This window comes from Mus musculus, chromosome 15 (assembly GCF_000001635.26).
Source record: "Mus musculus strain C57BL/6J chromosome 15, GRCm38.p6 C57BL/6J".
NCBI lineage: Eukaryota > Metazoa > Chordata > Mammalia > Rodentia > Muridae > Mus > Mus musculus.
The window spans coordinates 10,194,268-10,212,001 of record NC_000081.6 but is presented as its reverse complement, the minus strand read 5'-3'; the positions used below and the strand labels follow the sequence as shown (position 1 = coordinate 10,212,001).

At 39.8% G+C, this 17,734-nt stretch overlaps 1 protein-coding gene and 1 long non-coding RNA gene across 3 annotated transcripts in view; one reads left to right on the top strand and one right to left on the bottom strand.

Moving 5' to 3' along the window:
* Positions 1–17,734, bottom strand: part of Prlr (prolactin receptor) — a 171,953-nt gene that overhangs the window by 137,189 nt on the left and 17,030 nt on the right. The gene's annotated exons all lie outside the window — the stretch shown is intronic.
* On the top strand, positions 9,378–12,522 carry Gm41268. Its single transcript, XR_875035.3, has 2 exons — positions 9,378–9,502; positions 12,314–12,522. It is a non-coding gene; the product is annotated as a predicted gene, 41268 (long non-coding RNA).

Genomic DNA, 17,734 nt, shown 5'->3' with positions numbered 1-17,734 from the left:
GGAAACTTCCCACTAAGTCACCCTTCAGAGCATGTGACTTAAGTGTGTGGACTGGCACACAGTGCCATCAGGGGAAGGGGCAGGCTTTCCTTGCCACTTGGGTTTGACACCTGGGTTCTGCAGCAATCATTCCTCGAGGACATTCCACAGACCTGCAATGACTTGAGTGCCAAGTCTGCCAAGTTTAAGGGACAACAATCACAATGGTTGCTTAGAGGGAAAGATTGCTCCCACTACTTGCCCATTCTGCAGAAGCTGATGGGAGCATTTCTCTATTTGGCCAAGTTTTATCCACTTCACAATGCCCTGTAGCCTCTTTTCGGATGCACGGATAATAGAACAGTAGCACCAGTATCTCTTAGCAAGTTGGTAATGCTGCCAGTTTTTTTTGAAGATCCCCTGAGCCCCTTGAACGAAGGGCTGAGTAGAAAGAGATTAAGAAGCCTCCCTCCCGCCCGCCCCTCAAAGATATCCTTTTCCTGACTCTAACACAGCTGACCTTGGGCCTTTTTAGATTATCACTTAGTAAAGTCATCTTGTGCTTGCCAAAGTAAACAAACAGGATGCTGTTATGTGATGCCCTTGACTCTATGGAGAATTGCCTCTGTTCCAAGTTCCTCTGTGTAGCTGGCAGCCATGATGGTTTTCCTTGCATGGGCTTAGCAGGCTCTTCTTCTAGAACCTACTGTCTTTCCTCAGATGTAGGACCTTAAATTTATGGCCCCATTCACCTCATGGCTTCTCTTTAGTAAACAAGCCACTTAATATATTTATTGTTATGTGTGGTTAAGGAGGAGACACCAGACCTCTAAACAGAAAATACTTTGTTTGATGAATGGAATATCTTTTTAGTTTCCTGTTTTGTTTCAATTAAGTTCCATTCCACTTGGTCTTTGCTCCCATTTTCTCCCTTCTTGTCTTTGTCCTTTTGGTACTGCACGGTGGAAGCCTCCCTGGTTTGTAACATAAACTTGACCTTTTGAGATTCGTGTTCGGCACTGACAGTATTTCAGATGCCTTTCCTGAGACAGGCTCTGGAGAAGCATGGTGAGGCCCAGCGACCTGCTGATGGCGTGAAGCTTGAGACCTCCCCACAAGCAGCTCATTGTCTCCATGGGCCAGTCCCTTTCTCCTGTCAACCCAGGGCAACAGCTAAGTTCAGAGGAGCTGCACAGTTGTTATCAGTCCCAGCCGCTGTTTCCCTTGCCTTTCCAGAGATGGCCACAGGAAAAGCTGGCTAGGAAGTTCTTACTCAGAGAAAGGGAAAGGTAATGTAAAAACAAAAAAACAAAACAAAACTAAACAAAACAAAATAAAACAAAACATAGAAAAGGGGCTCTAAGCTGCCCATCCTCCACTGGTAAAAGGCTGCCTAGGTGAGGCTGTTCCAAACCCCAAGGCGATGACCTTCCTAGCACAAGGAAATAGGGAGGGAAAGAGCAGCTGCCTCAAGGTGCAGCCTCTGCTGACTGTCCCTTGCCCCAGCAAGGCAGTGTAAAATCGTGGGACATTTTCAGTTCCAGATAAGTGTGTGAAAGTGGCTGTGATTGTGAAAGAGATAAAACGTTTGGCTGGCAGTCAGCTGCTGGTTCTTGAGAGCGTCAGATGTGATGCTCTGCCTTGTGGTACCATTATGTGGGAAGAGCAATGACCCTCACTGTCTCCTGTGGTTGTCAGAGGAGCATTTTCAAGGTACCACTTGGTAGCCACAAATTAACCTTAAAGAAGATGAAATTTAGGGGAAATGAAAAAATGTTGTTTATTTTTTTTAAATAAAACTTGCCTTCAAAAGAAAGGGAATATAGTCTCCTGTGTATGTTTTGCCCTTTATACCTTTCTAAAATCTGCTTATTATATAACACAAGAAGTTTTCAAATACAGAGCAATTACAAATCTCTAAAAGAGACTGAAAATTAATATTTATGTTTTTCAACTCCTATGACATTTTGCTGCTTCTCCAGTCGCAATAGATTAAAAATCCGTACCCTAAAGCCTCAAAGTTAACAAGCACTTAGTGACCACCATCACAAACAGACACGTACACAAGGATGTGTAAATATGAACGGAACAATGGCTTTAAAAATTGTTAAGAAAAATAAGCATTAGGATTGTCCCATTTCAGCCCAAAAAATGTGTGCGAATTTTAAAAAACGTAATATATTTTTCTGGCTGGCCAGGGTCCTTGAAGCCCTATCAAGCTCTGATAACAGACAGAATAAAGATGGCACTGGACAAGGGGTCACCTTAGCTGGCTGCACAGTCAAAAGGAATGGATGGAATGACAAGAAGAGGTGGGAACCTTAGCATGTCCACCAGAGCACCATGCTCTGACTTGTAAAATGGGGAATTAAAGATATCTGACTGGACTATCACAGGGCTTTTCAATAACATCTTTAACATGTTTGTCCTATGTTATCTACTAGCAAGGTGGCACATGATACGTAGGGGTTCCTGCATTATTCATGACTGTGGACAGAAGAGTTACTCAATTATACCTGGACCACAGGCTTCCCCAGACCCAGTTATCTGTTTGCTCTAGGGTGAAGTAGTGTTACTTGCCATTCTCAGAATATAGAATGTTTTAGAGCACAGATTCTATCTGATTTCTTGACCGACATAGCTTTGTCCAATAATGAAAAAAAGGCTTCTTAAAAATACACTTACTGTTAAACATACTGTTTTTCTAAAAAAAAAAAAAAAAAGCATCTCATTTGATGAGATTGGATATTTTCTTTGCCTTCTTTTCTCTTTCTTCCTTTCCTCCTCCTTTATTCCCCCCTCCCTTTTGTTTTCAGGAGAGAAAGTCACAAACTCATGATGAAATACCACGACCAGGAAAGCTATGAAAGGACATTTTTAATTGGGGGCTTGCTTACAGTTTCAGAGGGTTAGTCTGACCAAGATTGTCATGGAGGAAAGATTAGCAACAGGCAGGCAAGCATTGCGCTGGAGCAGTAGTGAGAGCTTACATACCTATTGGCAGTCAGGAGGCAGAGAGACCATGAGACCTGGCCTGGCATAGGCTTCTAAAATCTCAAAATTCCAGTGACACACATGCTCCAACAATGTCACATCTCCAACAAGGTCACACCACCTAATCTGCCTAAACGATTCTACCAACTGGGGACCAAGCACTCAAACATGAATCCATGGGAGTCATTTTCATTAAATGTGTTCAGCATATGTGTTGGTATCTGCCATGTACATGTGGGTACCCAACAAGGCTACTAAAGACCTTAGGATACCCTGAAGGTGGAATTAAAGATGTGAACCACTTGACACGGGTGGTAAGAATTGATCTTGCGTCCTCTGAAAGAACCAGTATTCTGAAATCCAAAGCAATCTTTCCATTCCCCTGAATTAATTCTGGTACTGCAAGAAAATAACCCAATATTAAAGATGCTTTTTTCCCTATTAATAAAGCCTTTCTTAAATACACTAGGTTGTTAGCTGGGGATACTGTATGGGACCCAGAGTCTTTAAGCATGGATTCAACATTGTTAGGAGACTAGGGAAGCAATTTTAATATTAACACTAACAATGGCACGGTGCTTTTGAAGAGTGCTTCTGGATTTACGGAGAGTCTAGGCATAGCTGGTCTGACTGGATCATCCCTAAAAGATATCAGAGCAAACAAAGCAGAAACAGTTTCATAAGAAGCCACCAACACAAAGGCTGAGCAGAGTTTTCCATGACCATGCAGATAAATTAGAACAGATTTTTTTTTCCTTTGCAGAGTACTTTATAACTATCATTTTTTTCTTGTACAAGACTCTATCCATAAAGACTTACTTCCCACCCAGTTTTAACTGTGTGGCACTACCAAAATTAAATTCTATAGGTTTAAATTGAGATGTGAACATGAATTATCAAGTCATTATACTCTTGCAAGTGGTGTAATTTGTAGTAAGACACGTAGGCACCTTAAATCCTACTTTCTTCTTTAAATGGGCATAATAAAAAATAATATTCAAAATAATGATAATGCACAGACAGCTACTAGAAAGGATGGTATATAGAACATAGACTGTTCCAAGAACTCAATAAGTAATGCTACTCATACTTTAGTTGGAATTCCCTCGTAGACTGGAGCTCCTTCCTTCACGGGACTGGTAAGCCAATGGCATGGCCAAGGCATCTCTCAGAGCATTAGAGCCAAGCTTTGATCTTTCACTCTACAGCCATGTGACCTTTCTCATATCACTTCATTTTCTTACTTTAGATACTTCATCTTGGAAAACTGAGGCTCATAATAACATTTACTCCCAGAGTTACTATGAGAGTAGAATATGTAAGAAGACCCTTAGAAGTGTACTGCAAAGATGTGGCTGAGTGGGTGTGTGTTTGTGTGTATGTATATGTGTAAGTATAAGGAAAAAAAATCTACACTCTGTAGACCTTTTCTTTTGTGCTTTGACAAGGACGTGCTTTGCTGAAGAGGTTGCTATCTTGGAAGAGGGGCTGAAACTTTCCATCCATGTTTCAGCAAAGCTACATGAAGTACAGGAAGCTATAAGCTCAACTGTTCACCTCTATGGTGCCATTTGAGCTGCCCCCGAGGAAGAGAAGGTATGTGTGGGGGTGATAATTAGCTAGACAAGTAAAAATTTGATATTATTATTTCTCTAAGAAAAGGTCTTTCTATGTAGCCCAGATTGGCTATGATCTTATAACTCTCCATCCTCAGCTTCCTAAATACTAGAGTTATGTGTGTGCATCTCTGTGCTTGGGAAAAATTGGATTCAAACTGGAGTTGGTATAGTTGACTTCTGTTGAGGCATCTTGGTACTGAAAGGGAAAAGGGGTAGGGCAGTAGGAACAGATGTGTCTCTGTCTAAGCCAAAAGAAAGATTGGTGAGTACCCACAAAGGAGGCTTTATGCAAGCGATAAGGCCATGACTGGTTTGGAGAACAGACAGGTCCTGGTGAATGGGTTTATTTGATTTGTGTACCAAGATGGCTTGGAAACATTTGTAATCCTAAGGAAACTATTGACATAGGAGGCCATGCCTGAGTATCTCCCAAAATCATTCACCTGGAAAACATGTAGCTGTCTCTCAAGTCTAGCAAACAAGGAAAGCCAAAGACCAGAAAGATACAAATTTCTCAGTTTCCATTACATCCAAGTAGGGAACTGGGTTTCTTCTTTGAGACATTCTAATAGTGTTTGGGGGACAATAATCTTGCTTCTTAACATTGAAATAAGAACACAACCAACTCTCCTTATAATTCAGCAGTTATCACAGATTGCACAGCTGCCTCCCTTGGGCAACAAGATAGAGACTCATTTTGCAAACGTTTTGGGGGCATTGCCATTTGACTCAGACAGAAATCGACTTACGAAGGCGTTCCTCACCATCCACCTGTATTTATCTTGCTACTTCTATCGTGTTAGTATTGCCAGCATCACGCTGTCTGAAACTTGCCTGACTATTGGGACACTTTACCAGTGGTTGCCTCATCAACTGTAAGTTGTATGGATCTTTAGGTTGCCGTGACCTAAGGGCCTTGGAACATTGTGGCACAGCTATGTGCTTTAACATGCCTCTTGAATATGAGATTCATGTGAGGGAAGGGGAACTTGGAGCAAAAGCAATACAGTGTAGAGCAACGAAACAAAGGGCAGAAGTTTCCTGCAGAAGTTTACACATTGCACTCTGGCCTATTCAGTACCTGGCTTTTTATTTTAATGAGAATGGAACCAAATGTTCACATATAAAAAGAAAGACTTTCAGAAGGGCCATGACCAACAAGCACCAGGATGAGAAATATGAGGAGAGACTCTGGATCACAGTCTTTCCACAGGACATGATCATAGGGATACTTTGCCCATATCCTGGGAAGCATACCCTGTGTATGCTTCTAATGTGTAAACAGGGTGGGGTGGGTCAAACGCTGCTTATGCTAGTTTACTTTGTCACTCCTCAGACATTCAACATATATCAAAACTACAAAGGCACAGAAGTAAACATGAGGATGACAACTGACCCTCTCAGGAGAAACTGAACATGCTCTTCATATGGGATGAGGCAGTGTACGCAAAGATCCCCCTGTGGGCCCCAGTGCCCCACCTGCCTTAGACCTGCAGGCACCTTTAGGGCTGCACTTCTGGTCTGCTTTTAGCAGCATATTCACCTAACTGTCCAAACATTGTTTAAGCAATTCTAGGAAAATAGGAGACAATCACCTCGATTAGTAGTTGCAGTGCATTAATTACTATTTTTTTTTAAACGCTGGCACTCTGGCAATTCCTAATCTTCTGGGCCTCTACATTGACATCACTCCTCCTTCCCCTCCCCCCACATCTCTGATGTTAAACTTATAACAAATATTGATTGGCAATAAGTGATTCCAACCAGGGTAGGTAGCTTGAAAAGCCATAGTGTTTGAGCAACATTGTAAGGGTAAGCTTATTATTTACATGCCTAGGGAAAATGATACCCTAATCCTTTGGTTGTATAAAACAAAATAATGTACCCCAGGCTGTTTGGATGCTGTTAATATTAATATTAATATTAATTATTACTATTAATGGATATATTGAAACATGTACAGGATTTGTTTGGCCTGACTTGGTTTCATCCTGTATCCCCCAAAACTTTCCATTTATACATGACATTTTAAACAAAAGTAAAATAATCAAAACTTTTCAGACATATCTCTTTGAGATTTATGAAATTTAACTTTTAGTGTCTTGGACAGTAAATACAAATGAAGCCCTTGGAGCATCTCAGAGATCTCTGTCAAAGCCATGGATATTCTTTGATAACATTTCTAACAGATTTCCATGTAGAGACTTTACCTCTTTACCTCAACTGTGAGATATCAGATAGTTATGAATGGGGTTGTCCTTCTGGTACAAGCATGAAGTCCTGAGTTCAAATCCCTACACCCATGTAAAATTCAGACATGCTTGAACATGACCGTAATACCAACACTGAAGGAGATATCCATGAAATACACTAGTCAGCCAGCCCAGTGCTATGAGCTTCAGGTTGCGCTGAGAACCTGTCTCAACAGAATAAGTCAGACAAGAGTGAAACAGGAAGATATTTGATATTTCCCTCTGATCTTTTTACTGAAACACACACACACACACAAGCAAACAAAACAAAACTGTAAGAAACATAGTTACAAACAGGTAAAGAGAAAGCCACTTGGAGCTATGACTGGGGTCAGTTCCCCGTTTTCCTTGCTCTCACCACCTCAAGCCTGGAAATTTACTAGGCCTATTGCAGAAGGCATCCTTTTGTCACACAGACAGCTATGTAAATGCTTCTGGATCAAGGGTAGAATCTTGAGGTAGAGCTAGAGACCCCTGAAGCCTGACTACGTGAGATCATCCATCTCACGGCATAATGTTGGACAAGGTGATTTACATCTTTATGCTTGCGTTTCTTCACCTCTAAAATGCAGATATCAAAAGAACCCACTGATTGCTTCTTGGAGGTAATTTATATATTTTATTTCCACTGAGAAACCCACTGTATTTTGAGGAAAGAAAAAAATCATAGCTTTTGAACCAAGAGACCTGGGAGAAAGTTCTCTGCTAACTGACCATGTCATTATGGACTTACTGCAATAGATTCCAAACTCTGTCTTCTGTCATTGTCTTTCTATGTGCTCTGCCCACCAGGCTCTTTGCAACAAACTGCCCAAAATGTCAGGGACATGGGAACCACGGTAAATTTGTGTATTCTCTTCCTCCCTTTGAATGTTCTCCTTATTCTCTTCTAGGCTATTTACTGACTACCTCTCCTTCTGCCTATGGCTACAGCACACCTGCATCCTCCACTTGACTGTGGCCATACTAAGGGGGGAGAATGTTCCCTTTTTGTACACGGTTGCCTAGTGTGGTATCTAAGACAGAGTAGGCAGGTAACAGCTCTTTACAATGGCTGGCAAATTAAGTGAGGATATTTTCACTAGATCTTGTAAGAACACTGAGCATATCTGCTTTATAGTTGAGAAGAAATATGTGCAAGCTTCTGTCTGAAAGTGAATCAGCACAGCACATCCACAGAGATCCCCTCACTGAAGTCATAAATGCAGTGCAGTCGAAGACGATTCCTACACTCCTTTGAAAGCATAGAAAAAAAATTCAAGTGGCAATTATTTTGTGTGTCCCTGAAAATGTCAATACAAATTTCTCTGCTAATGGCGCATCTGCCTTCTGTAATAAAAGAGGACATCCTGCATAGTGACCCCATTGCTGGGCTTGAAATGACAGCATGCTGTCACTCCGTGCTTTCAGTTGTCTTCTTGGGAGATGCTATTCCCAAAGGTCTCCTGGGGGAGGAAGGGGTCTCAGCTGATCATTTCTTTCAACTAGCTTTGAAAGGAACATTAGTTCCAAGACGACCTGGTGCCTATGATGCTTCAAATTCTCCCTTGTGAGAGCATAGTCATTTTAGAGAGACTGCATGGCCTTTCTCTAGAGGCTGTAGTGGACTGCAGCTGGATGGATTCTCATTTGAGAAAGCTTGAGACCTTAGTGACCCGTAGTCAAAATGGGTTTCTGAGGTAAAATTAAGTACCTGATTATGCCAGAAGTTAATAATGACCATAGCCGTTGTCTTATTCATTAAAACATAATCTTGAGTATGTAATTAATCAAGTATTATGTAATTACTCAAGTGAGTATGCAAGACCCACCAGATTGGGGAAAGAGAGAGAGAGAGAGAGAGAGAGAGAGAGAGAGAGAGAGAGAGAGAGAGATGGGAGCCAAGATTACACAAGCTCTCTTTTATGGCCAGGGAAATATAGGCGGTATCATTGCTGTGTGGCATTTGGTACCAATATACCAAGGTAAATCCTGTTCTTTCATACCAGGTTATTGGACTTGATACCCATCTGCCTACCTGTATTGTGAAACAGCCAAGGCTAGAAGTCTATAAACCAAAAGGCCACTGGCTCATGTAATTGATACAGGCCCTGTGCTAGCCCAACACATCTTTGCTAGTGGTTTATCAAACACCGACGAGATGAAGGGAGAAAAGATTCCAGCACTCAAGCAAAGTGTTTGTGGGACTAACTTTGTTAATATGGTTTCCTGATAGTAATGTTCTTTATTTCTTCTCGGGAGAAAGCACAGGGGACTTTGAGCATTTATCAAAAGCTCAATACTGCTGTGCTTTTGGTAGGTTGTTGAGCTTCTTCCTCTCAAATCTTTATCTTTGTTTGGTATCCTTGATGTTGCAAGTCAAGATTGAGAAATTAAATTGATTTCTCTTTTGAGGGTCACAGCCGTTGCCGAAGGGAACAACACTGCGCTAATATTTAGTAATAGTGATAAGGAAAAAATCATCATGGGGGGAGGGCTACAGTTAGTTCTTAGAAACTTGTGTGGGGCAATGCTTTTGTGGTACTGAAGGCAATGTGTATTTTGAAGGTCAAAGGTAGGAAATCTGTGCCCTCACCCACACCCCAAGATCATACTTTGACTTTGCTGTCTGAATCACATGTTGGAAAGCATCCTGAATTGTGAGTACATAACACACAGGTGAGAGGACAAGTGATCAACTAAATTTTAAATCTCATGATGATGTGGGTCCCCTTTCCTGGAAAAGCAGGCTTTAGGAGTGTCTACAGCATATGCAGTTGGGTTTGCTCTGAGAGATGTGCCAAAGACACATCGTTAGTATTTGGGATGCTTGGGAAGGGAAGGGAAGGGAAGGGAAGGGAAGGGAAGGGAAGGGAAGGGAAGGGAAGGGAAGGGAAGGGAAGGGAAGGGAAGGGAAGGGAGGAATCAGGAGCCTGGAAGAAGGAACTGAAGCAGAGCCGAAGGACAGCTGCTGATTGGCTTGTCTTGGTGGTTTCCTCCATCTGCTTCATAAAACCCAAGACCAGCCCAGGAGTGAGTGACATGGCTCACAATGGGTTGGGTGCTCCATACCAATAATTAGTCAAGAAAACACCCCTCAGAACATAAAAAAGCTAAAAACTTAGAGGTTGTTATGTTATGTTATGTTATGTTATGTTATGTTATGTTATGTTATGCTATGTTATGCTATGCTATGCTATGTTATATATTTGTGTTCATGAAGTACAATGGTGGTTGTTCTAAATGCAAATTTAGACATTTTAAAATGAGTTTATTCAAGATCCATGAGAGAAATACGTAGAACAATAAAGACATTGAACTGGGAAAGATCTCAGAAGACATTTATTAGGTTTCTGGAACCAAGTCCCTATTTTGACTACCTTAAAAGACATGGAGTACAGAGGAGGGAGAAGAAAAATTCCAGATAATACCAAAACTTTACAGTCAGTTCATAACGTGGAAAGTGTATCACAGATAACATTAGCCATGGTGCTGACTTATGGTCAGAATTATTAGCCAACATACTACTTGCTGCAGGTAAAAAAGAATGAAGCCAACTGCTCTTGATTCCTCAAATTAGAACATGATTCTTCATTTTCCCTAAAGTGTCCAGCTATCTCTTTGATTAATAAGACCATATTCAAACAGAATTTCTTCTAGACCCATATCAAATGTGAGCCTTTAGAAAACAGTGCAGCTGAACATTAGGAGACTGGGCACTGGAACAATGAGCAGGTGTCTGGAAAGTTCACATGATAAGGATGGGAGGTTGGGTAGGGAGAGAAGAGTCCAACAAATCAAGCATCCCAAGGCAACGGATGCTCCAGTCGTCTATTTTGAGTGCAGGAAAATAAGCACTGGAGGAAGAGAAGATTGTATCTCAATGCAGAAAGCCACATCATTGGCATTCCTCTTCGAAGCTAATATTGAGCTAGGACATGTCATTCTGCCCTCCAGCTGTGGGCTGGAAAACTTAGGGCTTGGTACACACTGAGCAGGTTCAAGAACACATTGCACATGATAAATGTTCACAAATATTGGATCTTAGTAGATTGGTTTTTCATTCCTGGATGAGTAAGCATGAAAAATAAATAGCACAGACAGTGGAAAAAGTACCAACGGGAGAGCTAAGACGTCAGCTGCCAACTGTTGTAGGAAAGTGTTTCTCATCTTCAGACCATACAGAGTGCTGTGAGAAAGGACCCCTAACTGTTAGAAGAAGGGAGAATGGCGGGGAAGGTATTCTTGGAGAGAAAGGGACAAGTTAAAGGGTAGCTTAAAATAAAGTTTGAAAATTATATAATAAATGAAATAATTATTTTAATATGTTCATGCAGGGCAGTAAGAGATAAAACCAACTCTATAGGATATAGAATCAGGTGCTCACAAAAATAAATTCCCTATTAGATACAGGAGGCTGACAATTAAGAGTCTTGGTGTCTGGAATGCATTATTTTTATTGTTGGCCAGTGAATCTATTACAGGCTATTGTCAAAGGTTTTAGTGACCCTTAAAAACATGACACTAAGACTCCACTACTGAAGACTCCACATACCTGAGACATAGAACATGGAGAACTAATATGGTACTGACTTGGAAGCTTCATGCTTCCTGGAGAGCTTTAATGGTTCTAGAAGGTGCTATGTACAGCACAGGAGTAGAATATTAATAATCTCTGTCACCCCGTTGTAAATCCTGAGAACCATAGCAGTGATGTGCCCACTTGTGAAATGAGAGTAAGGGGAGTAACCAGACTCTGATTGTATTTAAGACTTGCTCCATAAGATGGAACCCACACCTGACATTGTTTTTATCTGAGCCACAAACCTGTGACTGGACATGTCTTGAGCCCTAAGAGAGAGCATAGTACTATTATTCCAATAAAATATTTAGTGTTAACTGTCTCCTAATGACACATTGCTATGTATTGACTAGTGTATCTCTCAAACCTCATTAGAGAAGCTCCTCTATTTTTGCATAAGACAATTGTTAACACAGAAACTCTCATGGGTTAACATGCAGAGCCTAAGAGACTGAGGGATGCTCAGTCCTAAATGACACCTTTTATACCACATGCCCTCTTCTTCGAGCTTGGGGTTCGCTGCAGAAGAAGGGGTAGAAAGATGCTAAGAGCTGGGTGATTATAAGGAAAGAATAGCATCTGGACACAGTGGGGCAGTGGCACACCCAGGTGACACACCCAGGTGAGAACACACACAAGACCTGGGTAAGTTCAAGCCAGACAGAATCAAAGCATGGATAAGGGAAGCAGACATGGAATCCAACTCTAGGTGACAGAAGATAGAGAGTTAGTTATCTCATTCCCCCCCTAAAATGTTATGTCTATCACATGCTTTCAGATAAATTTTTATCAGTTAGTCCTCAACAAAAAGCCCAAAAGCTCAGAATCGTTTGTGAAATCCTATTTTAAAATACTATTTTCACTTTTTGAGATTATAGTGTAATTTCAGCATCTCTTCTTCCTCACAGTTTTCTTTAAGGGTGCATCCCCAGGTAGGTTGACCATGTTTCAGTGGAAGGCTTCACTCCCGGTAAAGGGCAGCATGAATTGGAACTGATGGGCTTCAAGCAACAAAGAAGATTGAGAGTTGGGTGAGTCAGGGAGGGGTGTATGCTTGGGAGGATTGATCAAATGTATTGCATGACAATCTCAAAGAATAAAAACAAAGTGTATTATATTCACTGATTGCTACTCATCCCCAAGTGAGATGGAATAACGTAAGCAGCAACATGAAAACACATCAAGGCAGAAGAAAAGGAGCCTAAGACTTCTCTCACATCATGTATGATCCCATTGATAGAGTTGTTAGAACAGACGAAACTAACTAAAGTGCTAGGGATCAGGTCAGCGGTTGGTGCAGCGGGGTAACTGCTTGGGAAAGGATATAGAGAAGCTTTCTGGAAGAATGGAAATAGTTGCTGTCCGGACAGAGATATGGATCCTCTAGGACACACTATTCAACAAAACCGATTCAGTTGTATGTGCAGAGCCTCTCTATGCACATGTCTACCACATGGAAACTATCACTATAGAAAAAAGAGGTACTTGAATTTTAATGACATGTTTTGAAAGGGATAAAATTATGGAGGCAGTAGCCAATTAAAGAAATTTTTAATAATTAAAGCAAATATAGCAGTGTCATGCAAAATAATGAAAAATACGAGTCTGCAAAATGAACGATTCAGTAACGTCATGCAAAATTAATAAAAATGAGCTCATACCTAGGTACATTGGGACAAAGATCTTTGCTTTAATAATGTCCAAATAAAACAAAAGCATTTTGGAAGTTGAGCAAGTCCCTATGAGAACACTTCTATGGACAATCTCAGATTATTCTGAATTTAAGGCAAAGGGCCAAGCCAGATATAGTGGACTCATGTGTGTTATACCAGCTCTTAGGAGGCTCAAGTGAGTGTGAGGCCAAGTACAATAGTGAGGGAGACCCTGGGTCGAAGAAATGAAGACAGATGAAGAGACCAACATTCTATAGCCAGCCAGTCAGGCAGGTTACTCTTTACACTTAACATAAGCAGTAACTCATTCCAAGCTAATCAATAAGATGAAAAAGACATTTGACCACTCATGCTTTGGTTGTTCCAAGTTGTTCTTTAGCTGTCTAAGAAAAGAACTAAAATTAATAAAGTAAGATGCAGAACTTGAGCAAACACACAATTATCCAGGAACGTACAAAATGAATACATTACTTGATCACTAAAATAACTTATAAACTCCAAGTCACTGACAGTTACCCAAAAATGAAAAATTAAAATACTCTTTTAAATATTGAGAAGGGGATTGAAAATGGATTAAAATTCTGATCCTTGATAAAATGATTTAATGATACCATTTCATCCAGAAGTGGGTTGGAGAAACCTATAGGCATCCTTCAGGTTGATAAGCATGGGCTAAACATAGGATACTTTGTATACTTAACAGTAGCTATGAATGTAGTAAAATACACAGGAAAAGGGAAAGACTGGGACACAAATAAAAAGACATGAATCAAGTGTACACAGTTTTGGCTGTCATAACTGACCCCGAATGACAGAAGACATGTCTCCAATAAAGTACATTCAAGTGGCTAATGTCAGTCAAGGTAGTTTCTTTACTTCAAAGCTCAGACTCAAGACATATTAATATCTCCAAAACATTAAAAATGCTCCACCAGAAGCATTCTTATTGAAGTTTACATTAGAAAAGAAAGTCAATATTATTGTTATAAAACTTTGTTGTTAATATTTAATATTTAGATCCATAATCTAAATACCAGATAAAAATTAGACTCAATAATTGGACTGAGAAAAATCATTATTTACAGATACCATAAAATAATTTCTTAAGATGAGACATAATTTATGACCAGTGGATAGCTAGAAAGTAAATATGTATAAATTAATGTAGATATATTATTTTATACATGTTATATATATATGTATATATATACATGCACACACATATATATATACATTATACACATGCATACACACACACACACACACATATATATGTGTGTGTGTTATGTATGTATGTATGTATGTATGTATATATCACAGTACCAGGGAGAAGATGTGGAATTAATCTATAATGAAATATTAACATTAAAAATCCATAAAATGTTCCAACAAGATAATGCAGGCAGGACCTATAAGCTTAAAATGATTAAGCTTTCAAAAGATTCTCGTAAACAGAAAGATATTCACTGTTTCCTGATGGACTGACTAGATATTTAAATTAGTTTTTATAGCTAATCTGTAGGTTTAACACACTCCCAATCAAGTAATCCATGTGAGATTTTATATATCCATGTATGTATGGCTGTCTGTCTGTCTATGCACACAAATATAAATGCAATAGTCAACATGCACACACGCACATGCTTTTCTAAGTTCCCAAACCCATGTCAGAATGCACCTGCAAGAAAAAGATCATCACATTTGCAAGTAAATTTTTTAGTAAAAAAGAAAAACATCGCATCTTAGGTAAGTTGTAAATGTTTTTCTGGGCGAATGGTATAATCAGCGGTGCTGGCTTTTTTTTTTTTTTTTTTTTTGTAAATAACCCATAATGCTAAGAAACCACTCAATTTTAAACCCACATAGAAATCCATCCTTCTGATGGTTCCCTGACTTCAGAGACATAGTTTGTCAAAAGTTGGAAAGCTAGCATTTCTATTCTTACATAAAATTACCTTCTTCCTTCTCCTGAAAGTACCAAATAAAATCAAACAGTCATGAGAAAGCAAAGGTTAAAGACTTTATTCTGAGGCAAAATGTGTAGGAAGGTAGCCTAAGACAGAAACAAAGACAAAAGCCAGAAACTCGGTTTCAAAGATCAAAAGAACACTCAGCACATGCTGTTCAGAATTGGCCCATTTTGGAGGACACGAAGGCTTCAGATGCCTAGATAGAACGGGTCATAAACATCAAGGAAGACCATATCCACAGACTTCCTAAGCAAAGTGTAGTTAAGCCTCTTTCCTCCCTGTCCTCTGAAATAGGTGCCAGAGATACCAAAATATTTACGCTCTCTGGGGAGTCAAATGATGCATGTGGTACACCATTCATTTTTGCATGATCCCAAAGGAACCATGCCAATGGCACAGTGGTCCAATGGGCTTATATCACTTCAAAATCTATATTGCTTCTGCTCCTGCTCCCTTCCTCCTGCTCCTGCTCCCCCTTCCTCCTCCCCCCTCCTCCTCCCCCAGATGTCAGTCTTGCCATCTATTTTCCTTACTAATATCCTTCTCATAGTCCCTAGGAATCCAATCTCAATCACAAAATATTATCCAGAACAATGTGAGGGGTTTTTTCAAGTATCTGGTAACTGGTTCATGTTATGCCTCTACTGTACACACACTACAGGCTTCCTGGGTAGCTTCAGGGCTTCAGTGTCAGGACAGTGCTTTCATTCTCCAGAATCTTCCACTATTGATTTCAGCTTGGGTCAGCCACACTGTCTCTTCCATCCCACATACGTGCACACTCTCTCTACTTCAGAGCCCCTGAAAGTGCTTCTCCTGTAACTACGCAAATTCTTTCCCTTTTTTGAAGGGTCTGTCTTCGCTGGTTTAGGTTTGCTCTCTGAGATAATAATATGCCATGCTTGCGTCGTCCTAACCAGACTTAATAATGTCCTTGATTTGCATGCCTCTGTGTGTGTGTGTGTGTGTGTGTGTGTGTGTGTGTGTGTGTGTGTGTGAGGGTGGGGCTTGCATACTCTAGGCAAGTTCCCTACAATAGAGTTACATCCTTATTCAGGGACAGTGTTTGATTGACATCTGTTTCCTTACTATTTCATAAACTCTGTATAAATTGAGACCCCTCAGCTCATATTTCTCCAGTACCTGGGAGAGTTTCTACAAGTGGGATTAATGTTTGATTTATTCATTTCACAGGATATTTCCCAATGACGACTATGATATACTATAATTTTGAAATTCTGCACATGACTTTCAATGAAAGAATAATTCCTTCCATAACCCAGGCTGGTTAATGCAGGTTAACTTTCCCCCCTGGATCAGGAGGGCAGAGGAAAGAAACCAGTGCAAAGTAAAATTTCCCAGATCTGGGTAACAGAGTTATTTGGTCCATTATGTTAAAATATGTCCTAGATTTCCTCATCCTACAGAAGGAATGTGGTTTGTATAAACCCTTGGCATGCAATTTGACAGAGACAAACTATAAGCAGAGATCTTTACTCTCAATTAATACATGATCATTAGTCTTCAAAGGAGGATGTTACTTTTATTCTGACTCCTCTTGACACTCTAGAAAGCTGTGGTCACAACTGAAATTTAAAGGAATTATCAACAGGCTAATAGTGTGGAACATTTTTTACAAGAGACAAAGCCTTTTTTCATGTAGCCCGTTTTGCATCTTCAAATTTCTTTTGTGCTTTCTCAATTTCTACCTTATTTTCACACTTCTGACTCTCTTTTTCGTTGTTTACTGTTCTCAAAGGTTCTGTCCATTAGTAGGAAGAGTTGGTATGACCAGCCTGGATCACAGTGTTCTAGAATAGTTGTTACAATTCAAGAACTTACAAAGTCTAATGTGACCCAATGATAGAGGCATGGAGATGAGCAAGTATGGTTATTTAAGGACAAATCAGAAAGATTAGAACTATTCCGTAGGCAAAGAAACAGCTATCATAAGATGTGTCTGATATACAGATAGAAAAGGTCGGGTTAAATAAATCATTTTTCAATACTACAATGATGTAAAGCCTCTTAAAATCAGAGTTATGAAAATGAAAGTCAGCAGAGTTAACTTAAAATCCTTGCTATGTCAAGGTATGTTTGTTATTGATTACAAAAGTAATAGAGCAAACAAAACTTCTCAAAATCCACATGTGACAAGAGATTTATAATCTGTTAATGTTGATTCAGTACAAATAGATTAAACAAATATCTAAATACGGTCATTTATGGTAGAAATGTATTCAATGATTATAGACTAAATATTAATAGATTAGACTTAATTTTGAATCAATAAGTCAAGCTATGAATTCAGGTACATACTTGGGATTCAGAGAATTTTAAACAGACTACAGTAATCTTGCTCTGCTTATTATTTTTGAGAAAAGAGCCATTCACAATCACTTATGCATTGTTCATGGTTATTTTTGCACAGAAGGGGCAGAATTGAGCAATCAAGGCCATATGGCCTACAAAGTCTAAAATACAATTATTTTTTTCCTAACAAAATGTAATGACTCCAGTCTAGGACAGATAAAGAACACTCTTACTCTTTTATGTCCGTGCTAAGCAGGATGAAAGAAATTCTCTAGCTTTCACCTCTTGGTAGATGCAGAATGTTGCCCAGAGGAGTAATTGTGAATAATCGTATGAAGACAGTCCCACTTGCTAGTCCTCTTATCTTTACAGA